Here is a 9,985-nt window from a genome sequence, read left to right on the forward strand (position 1 = left end):
CCCAACACAAACAAATACATGAATAAATATTTTTAAAAATTAAATAGAAATGAATATTGGGAGGCAAATATCATGACCGCTACAGTTTCCCAAGTAAAATCAGGGCAGAAAAAAGACTAGTGTTCAGCATGCAAACATATAGACTAAACTGCAATGATATAGCTACTGTCACCAAATCACCTATGTTTCTGATGATATAGGAGCCATATGGTAAGTAAATATTAGGGTAGTAAGATTTTGAATGGTAGTTACCAAGGTTTTTATGTTCTTCTCTGAGTTGTTGAAAAACATGAGCCATTTTCCATTGCTAGAAGAGACATTACTTTGCCAACTAAGGTCCGTCTAGTCAAGGCTGTTTTTCCTGTAGTCATGTATGGATGTGAGAGTTGGGCTGTGAAGAAGGCTGAGCACCGAAGAACTGATGCTTTTGAACTGTGGTATTGGAGAAGACTCTTGAGAGTCCCTTGGACTGCAAGGAGATCCAACCAGTCCATTCTGAAGGAGATCAGTCCTGGGATTTCTTTGCAAGGAATGATGCTAAAGCTGAAACTCCAGTACTTTGGCCACCTCATGCGAAGAGTTGACTCATTGGAAGAGACTCTGATGCTGGGAGGGATTGAGGGCAGGAGGAGAAGGGGACGACAGAGGATGAGATGGCTGGATGGCATCACTGACTCGATGGACATGAGTCTGAGTGAACTCTGGGAGTTGATGATGGACAGGGAGGCCTGGGGTGCTGCGATTCATGGGGTTGCAAAGAGTTGGACACGACTGAACTGAACTGAACTGAGAAGGCAGGATATATACTAATCACAGTATTTCAAAGCTGGAAAGAACCATTTTATTTGAAGAAACTGAGGACCTAAGAGTGAAATAGTCTCTGGAATCACCCAGTAAGGTAGTGACAGAGTCCAGTATCCAGGCTGGTGATTTTTCTCACTATATTCCAGCTGTTTCTGATGGTACAGGAGATACCTATTGTTTCTTCCTGATTGTTGTCTATCCTCTCTGCTCTATAATAGGAACTAGAATTTCCTTAGAAACTCTGTAGTGATGGTATGATTGTTGCCTACCACCCTCCATTTCACTCCAAATGACTAGCCTAACTCAATCAGGGAAATGCTATTCCCGTGCCAGTAACTGGTTCAAAGATGGAAGTGAAGTGAAGTGAAGTCACTCAGTCGTGTCCGACTCTTTGTGACCCCAGGACTGTAGCCTGCCAGGATCCTCTGTCCATGGAATTCTCCAAGCAAGAATGCTGGAGTGGGTTGCCATTTCCTTCTCCAGGGGATCTTCCCCACCCAGGGATTGAACCCAGGTCTCCTGCACTGCAGGCAGACTCCTTACCCTCTGAGCCACCAGGGAAGTGGCTCAAAGATGGAGATTTGCCATAAACTGGCCAATGAGACCAGAAGAAGTCATTAGCGAGTGTGTCGTGTAAAGATGTCCTTGCTCATAAAAAAAAAAAAAAGAAGATACACTGGTGATCACTTCCTGCCGAAACTTCTGATGATTATCTGTTTTCTTATAGCCACCCTACCGGATGCAAATAAAATCTCATTGTTCTTTTTATTTGGATTTCCCGGATGATGAATGATTTATCTTTCCACATGCTCATCAGCCATTTATATATTTTCCTTGGAGGAATGTCTATTCAGGTCTTTTATCTACTTTCAGTTGAGTTGTATTTTTAATACTGAATTGTAGGAGTTCTTTATATATTTTGGATATGATTTCTATGTAAGATATACGATCTGCAAATATTTTATTTAATTAATTAATTTATTTTTTTGCAAATATTTTATTCTGTGAGTTGTTTTTCACTTTCTTGATGGTAGTTTTTGTCTTTCTAGGACTTTGTCCATTCCATCTACATTATCTAATTTATTGGCATATAATTGTTCAAAGTTTTCCTTTATAATCCTTTTTATTTATGTAGTTAGTAGTCATGTTCCCAAGGTATCTCATAAGAAATTGGAAATCTCTTAATTAAATGGAAGCTGACATAAATCAACAAAAATAACTTTTGGAAAGCCAGGTACTATGTTTTAAATCTCTTTCATTTTGCTGATAAGGAAAGCTATCTTTAAAAAAAAAAAAAAAAGGGGAATCCAGAAGTTAACTAATCAGGTTAAGCAAAAACTTAACCTGTGGCCTGTCCAGAAAAGGCAAATCCAGAGACAAAAATTGGATTAGTGGTTGCCAGGAACAGGGAGTCTCAGCAGAGGGTAGGGAGTGACTGCTAATGAGTTTAGGGTTTTTTCTTTTAGATTAAAACATTCTGGTATTAGATAAGTGATGAAGGATGCACAAATTTGTGATATGCTAAGGACAAAAACCACTGAACTGTACACTTAGGTAAACTTTATATAATATGTATTTTAATATGCTGCTTTTTTAAAAAGGATTATATGTGACCAGACCCTAATTTTCTTAATTTTAAGGTATTAAATTCCATATTTTTTTACATTCAATGAAAAGAGATAAGGGCTTTCTTGCTATCAACTTATCTTATCACCCATCTAAAATATAAATCTTTTTTAAGGAATTCCTGGCAGTCCAGTGGTTAGGACTCTGTACTTTCACAGCCAAGGGCCTGGGTTTGATCCCTGGTTGGGGAACTAAGATTCCACAAGCCCCACAGCATGGACAATAAATAAATAAATAACATAAACGTTTCTAAACCAGAATTATTAAATATATTTCAGTAATTATGAGAAATTATCTATCAGTGTAGCAGTTTAATATTTCATTAATTTTAAGTCCTTCATCACTCCAGGTGAAACTGATTTACAATGAAAATTGTGAGATTTCTCAAAGTTTCTCTTTTACTCCTTCACACCGTATAAAGCTGCTACAGCTTTTAATTTTTGAGAAAAGTAAAAGAAAGTGAAGTCACTCAGTCGTGTCCAACTCTTTGCGACCCTGTGGACTATAGCCTACCAGGCTCCTCTGTCCAGGGGATTCTCCAGGCAAGAATACTGGAGTGGGTTGCCATTTCCTTCTCCAGGGGATCTTCCTGACCCAGAAATCGAACCCAGGGCTCCTGCATTGCAGGCAGACGCTTTATCCTCTGAGCCACCAAGAAGAGAACTTTTTTTTTTTTTTTTTGAGATCGTCACTACAATTTTCTATCTTCCTCTGCAGAAATAAAAAACACCAACCTAAATTAAAACAACAAAGACAGTACATATGACAGTTTCTAGGCCTAAACATATCTTGGAACTTTGTTAATACAATTATTAATACTAGATAGCATTATTTTGTATTGGCCTTGTCAACATTCCTCAAACTGGTTTTCTCTTGAAGTATCTATTTCAAAGACTCAACTAAGAAAACAGAGTATGCTCTGAGTCTGGACTCAACCCTCTGACGATTTGGATATGGGCTAATACCAGTTCAACTCCCTCTCAGGGTCAGGATGATGACTGAAAGAGTGTGAGAAGCAGGGCCTTGGCATCTATCTGAGTCTGAAGTGTCTTTCACAAAATATCCAGATGGTACTCAAGCTCCTTGGCATTTGAAGCATCTCTTTAAAACTTCAGCCACAGAATAGTAAATAATTACATTTTGAATATTTTCACCATTAAGAATTTTAATCTCAAGAGGGTGTTAGTCACTCAGTTGTATCTGACTCTTTCAGATCCCATGGACTACAAGAGCCCGCCAGGCTCCTTTGACCATGGAATTCTCCAGGCAAGAATACTAGAGTGGGTTGCCATTCCCTTCTCCAGGGCATCTTCCTGACGCAGGGATTGAACTTGGGTCTCCTGTATTGCAGATTCTTTACCATCTGAGCCACCAGAATTTTAATTTCAAAAGTAATACACACTAATCGTATATTAAATTCCAAAAGATACATTAAAAAAAAAAGTCATTTCACCACTAACCCTCCATTCCCATTGCCCTGAGGTAAACAAGGTCAACAATTGGATGTGTTTTCAAAAGAGAAATGTTGAATGGGAAACATAATTTTCACACCTGGTAAAGAATATCTTAAATGTGGATATTTCCCAGAGAGCCAAAGAAAGTCCTGGGCCACATAAGTATTCAAAGGAAAATGAGTCGAGAAAAGAGAATTAAGATGAAACAGCCAATGGGCAGCAAATGGACCTGAGAAATCTTTCGGGGGTGATTCTAAAACCAGATTGTGGTAATGGCTGCACAACCCCAGATGTTTACTAAAGTCATTAAACAGTGCACATAAAATGGGTGAACGTAAATTATACCTCAATAAAGTTGCGGTGATTTGTGTGCTTTCGTTTTGTTGTTGTTTTGTTTTCTAAGCAGCCAGGAAGATGGGAGGAAAATCACCAGATGGGGACACAGCATGTATGTGAGCAGAGCTCTGTGCCCTTAGCGGCTGCCTAGACAACCAGGCACCGGAGAAGGAAATGGCAACCCACTCCAGTGCTCTTGCCTGGAGAATCCCAGGGACAGGGGAGCCTGGTGGGCTGCCGACTATGGGGTCGCACAGAGTTGGACACGACTGAAGCGACTTAGCAGCAGCAGCAGCAGACAACCAGGCAGGCAGAAAAACGGCCCTTTGCGGATGTCCACACCTAATTCCTGGAATCTATGCTCTCTGACACAGATAAAAGGAGCTTATTAGTGTAATTAAGTTTGTGCTGTGCTTATCAACCTCTGACCCTTTGAGACCCTTTCGGACAGTAGCCGCCAGACTCCTCTGTCCTTGGGATTTTCCAGGCAAGAACACTGGAGCGCGTTGCCATTTCTTCCTCTAGGGGATCTTCCCACCCAAGGAAGGAACTTGCATCTCCTGTGTCTGCTGCGTTGCAGGTGAATTGTTTACCCGCTGAGTCACTGGGGAAACCCATAATTAAGTTTACAGACCTTAAAACAGGGAGATTAGCCTGGACTATGCAGGTGAGCCCAATTGAAACACCTGATTCTTCAAAAGCAAAGAACTTTCTCCAGCTGGAAGCAAGAGAGGTATGGCAGAACACAGAAATCCCCAGCCCGTACTAGCTTTGGGATGACCCCGCCGTGCACAAGCGCAGGAGTGAGGCCTCTAAGAGAGCAGGACATCCCCCAGGTAAAGTAGCCAGGAAATTAGTCCCATGTAAAACCTGAATGAGTGGAGTCCTCACGGTGCCTCCCTGCCAGAGTTCAGCCAGCCAACACCCTGACTTCTGCTCAGAAAATTCCAGAATGGAAAAACCAACCGGGCCAACGTGGACTTGTGTACCACAAAACTGAAACCGACTGAGAACTGAGATGTGTTGTCTCAAGTCTCTACATTTGTAGTCATTTGTTAGGGTGGCAATAGAAAGCGAATACAATACCAAAATTATAAATCAGATGTCAGAGCCCACTTCAAACCTTTCAGTGACTTTTTGCTGCCTAAAACTAAATAAACTCCTTAACGTAGCACGTGTGCCCCTCATGACTTGACCCTGGACTCACTCTTTAGCTGTAGGCTCTTCACTCACCTACAGGTACCCTGATACTTCTCACCTCCCCCCCTCTCCTTAGTATGACTTTCTCATTCTTGTGGACTAAACTGAGGATTTAGTTTAATGGATTTCTGTTCCAGGAAGAGTCTCTGGTCTGCATTCCACGCTGCTGCTGCTGCTGAGTCGTTTCAGTCATGTCCAACTCTGTGCGACCCCAGAGACAACAGCCCACCAGGCTCCCCCGTCCCTGGGATTCTCCAGGCAAGAACACTGGAGTGGGTTGCCATTTCCTTCTCCATAGCACCTGCTGAATGGTTTCTTCATTATAATACAATATAATAATAATGTGCGCATGCTAAGTCTCTTCAGTTGTCTCCGACTCTTTGTGACCCTATGGACTGCAGCCTGCCAGGCTGCTCTGTCCATGGGATTCTCCAGGCAAGAATACTGGACTGGGTTGCCATGTCCTTGCCATGATCCCCCTCCAGAGGATCTTCCCCACCCAGGGGTTGAACCCCTGTCTCCTGTGGCGCCTGCATAGCAGGTGGATTCTTCACCAATGAGTCACCAAGGAAGTCCATAATAATAATAATATAGCATATAATTCCACTTATAAAGTATTACAATGAACCATTTATGTGCATGGATCCCCATTTAGGTTATAACTTCTTTCAAGGAAGGATCAAATCTTATTCATCTTTGTTTCCCCAGTACCCTCTACACAGTGGATGCCCCATAAATATTGTTTACATGTCCCATTTGAAAGAAAAAGTTTGGGCAACTAATAAAGAAGTTTATTAATCAACAACTAGGTTAGATCATGAGGGCTGTTCATATGTTCATTCATCTGTAAGGAAGCAAGTGGGAGTTAGGCTGTGTATCCTAGATTAGATTATTTCTACGAAACAGTACTGTATCAGTCCTCAAACTTAGAACAAGCTCCTCAGTCCTCCTTGCTGCTAAGCTGCTAGGTCACTTCAGTCGTGTCCGACTCTGTGCGACACCATAGACGGCAGTCCACCAGGCTCCCCCATCCCTGGGATTCTCTAGGCAAGAACACTGGAGTGGGTTGCCATTTCCTTCTCCGATGCATGAAAGTGAAAAGCCAAAGTGAAGTCGCTCAGTCGTGTCCAACTCTTAACGACCCCATGGACTGCAGCCTACCAGGCTCCTCCATCCATGGGATTTTCCAGGCAAGAGTACTGGAGTGGGGTACCATTGCCTTCTCCAATAGCCCAGTTACTATCATTTAAAGCTTATGAAAGTTGTTAAGGCTTCGATATGGTCAGTTACATCCTCCAACCCCATTGAAGGGGCGCACACACAACGCACATGCTGCTAAATGGTCATGCCAGTAGAATACAGATCTTTGACCCACTGGGATCATACCAATGGTAGATTGGTTGAGGTTTCCTCTAATTTGTTAACACGTATGACCTTAAATTCATGGGAATCCCAGGCTAAACCTTTGTATTCACCCCTGTAGATGTCAGGCTATATATTAGTGCCACAAATCCACTAAATTCCATACCAATCACTCTCTCTAAGAGTAATAATAGGCATAGTTCATAAAGAACCCAGCCTTGTCTCATAATTACCAGGTTGATCATTTTTAGTATGATTTAACCATGCCTAACATAGAGGAGCCTTTAAGCTTAAATGACCATAGCCTGGTGTTAACCATGTAGATCCACCCTATAATTGTGAGAGTTTTCCTTTCAATAGATGAGAGGTTAATTTTTTTTTTTTTTATTGAGACTTAGCTTGTCACTCTGCTTGAGTTTGAATGACCCTAAGAGAAAACTTAAATCTATGGACAGCATCAGAGCAGGTATTATTACTTGGCCATGTGAGAGGTTCTCATCTAGTAATATCATGAATAGATAGGCAGGTAACATTTTATTGGCACTACTGTTGACATTCTCAGCAGGAGAAAATCTCCTTCCTAAATATCTTGGTGTCAGTGGGAAAACCTCACAGCTACCCACATGCACCTGGTTACTCACTTGGATGCTGGCTCTATAGGAAGGGCCTTGATATATGAAACGCCCAGAGTCAGGCGACTAAAGTTTCCACACAGTACCTTCACTAAGCTTTGTCCATAAGTTTTACTAGTGAATATCAAACTAATATGTTTTGAGGCACTTGACAATCAGTTTTCCTCCTCTCTTTTTAAAAAACATCTATTTTATTATTTGGCTGTGCTGAGTCTTAGCTGCAACACATGGTATCTTCACTCTTTAGCTGTGGTATGTGGGATCTAGTTCCCTGACCAGGGATCGAACCCAGGCCCTCTGCCTTGGGAGTGCAGAGTCTTAGCCACTGGACCACCAGGGAAGTGCCCACTTTTCCTTTTCTCTCTCTCCTTTAAAAAATGGTCTCTGTCTTGGGCCGCTTTTAAAAAATAATTGCATTTATTTATTTAGGGCTGTTCTGGGTCTTTGTTGCTTTGCACAGACTTTCTCTAGTTGCAGCAAATGAGTGAAGGGCCTACTCTTCATTGCAGTGCATGGCCTTCTCATCGCAGCGGCTTCTCTTGTTGTGGAGCCTGGGCTCTAGGCACGTGGGCTTCAGTAGTTGCAGCACATGGGCTCAGAAGTTGCGGCTTGAGGACTCTAGAACATGGATGGGCTCAGTAGTCATGGTGCACAGGCTTAGTTACTCTGCAGCATGTGGGATCTTCCCAGACCAGGGATTGAACCTGTGTCCCCTACTTTGGCAGGCAGATTCTTATCCACTGTGCCACCAGGGCAATCCCCCTCTTCTCTTGATGATTAATGTCAATAACACATTTTTGCAGGTTGCATAATTGGATCTTTGTTCTTTAGAATGGATTTCTTTTGGGGAAAAATTCATCCCATATTTGCAAGACCATTCATCATTTTTTATGACCTATTTAGAAAAGCACACTTTCTAACTCGGACTTTAACATTGATGAGGCATAGCAGGGTTAGCAGTGTTTGTAAAACACCTCAAAACCAAGCACAAACCCAGGAAACACACCAAAGATTAAGAGATAATGCTGATGCTGAGTAATGCTAAAATGAGTGTACATAATCACTAGTTCCATCTGTTGGTTCAGGTGGAGTTGGCACGTGCTTTTTCTTGGTTACAGCTTGGCTTTTCCTATAAAGGTTTATGAGTGGAATAAGTAGAGAAAATTATGTGCTTTGACTTGAAATTAAAATCATATAATATTGCAGCATGTATTCAGAGGCAAATCCTCAAAATGTTCACGATTCATTTCCACAGACTGTTGAGAATGGTGACCCCTGGACTAACAAGTATTGAGTTTTCTACACTTTCTCTCACTGGTCCCCTCCTTTCATAAATGAGTTCAGTCTTAAATCTATCACATAACCTAAAAGTAGCTGCGTGTGTTGGTAAATGAGCTTCATATTCATGTTTCCAGCACTGCTGTGCCCTTGACAACATCTTCCTTTTCTTTAAAATCCACTTAGGATGCTCAAAGATCAGGTATAATCCTGACATCCTGAAACTCTACTTTTCCACTCATGCTGCAATCCAATGACGTCACTAACACCAACCTGGGAAAGAGTACAAATTACCACATTTTATCTATATTTGTAAATGTCTTCATCAACATTGAATGTGTAAATATTTTCTTGCAACACTGAAGCTGAGTGACATAATAAAATGCTTTCTTCTGGCAGAAAATCCAATCTTACTATCTTACTTCTCAGAATCTCATGTCTTATATTTAAGTCTATAAGCTATTTTGAGTTTATTTTTGTGTCTGGTGTAAGGGTATGTTGACAGTTTCCTAATTTTATTGATTTACATGTGGCTGTGGGTGTCCAGCTTTACCAACACCACTTGCTAAAGAGACTGTCTTTTCCCCATTGTATGTTCTTGCCTCATCTGTTGAAGATTAATTGATCACAGATACATGGGTTTATTTCTGGGCTCTCTATTCTGTTCCATTGATCCATATGTCTGTTTTTGTGCCAATACCAAATGCTGTTTTGATCACTGAAGGTTTGTAGTATTGTCTGAAGTCTGGGAGGGTTATGCCTGCAGGTTTGTTCTTTTCCTCAGGATTGCCTTGGCAATTCTGAATCGTTTACGGTTCCATATAAATTTTAGGATTATTTGTTGTAGTTCTGTGAAAAATGTCATGGGTGATTTGATACAGGCTGCCTTAAATCTGTAGACTGCTTTGGGTAGCACGGCCATTTTAATAATGTTAATTCTAATCCAAAAGCATGGCATGTCTTTCCATTTCTTTGACTCATCTTCAATTTCCTTTATCCATGTTTTTTAAAATTAATTAATTAAATAATTTATGGCTGTGCTGGGTCTTCATTGCTGCTTGCAGGCTTTCTCCTGTTGCAGAGAGTGGGGGCTACTCTCTAGTTCGCTGTGTGGGCTTCTCCTTGCAGTGGGTTCTCTTGTTGTGGAGTGCAGGCTCTAGGTCCATGGGCTTCAGTAGTTGCACCTCCTGGATTCTAGAGTGCCAGCTCAGTAGTTATGGCACTGGGGCTTAGCTGTCCCACATCATGCGGGATCTTTCTGGATTAGGGATTGAACCCGTGTCCTCTGCATTG

General features: G+C 41.5%; 1 non-coding gene across 1 annotated transcript; it reads right to left on the reverse strand.

The window, feature by feature from the left end:
* TRNAG-CCC lies at positions 7,682 to 7,754 on the reverse strand. Its single transcript has one exon. It is a non-coding gene; the product is annotated as a tRNA-Gly (tRNA).

This window comes from Capra hircus, chromosome 25 (assembly GCF_001704415.2).
Source record: "Capra hircus breed San Clemente chromosome 25, ASM170441v1, whole genome shotgun sequence".
In the NCBI taxonomy this organism is placed as follows: domain Eukaryota; kingdom Metazoa; phylum Chordata; class Mammalia; order Artiodactyla; family Bovidae; genus Capra; species Capra hircus.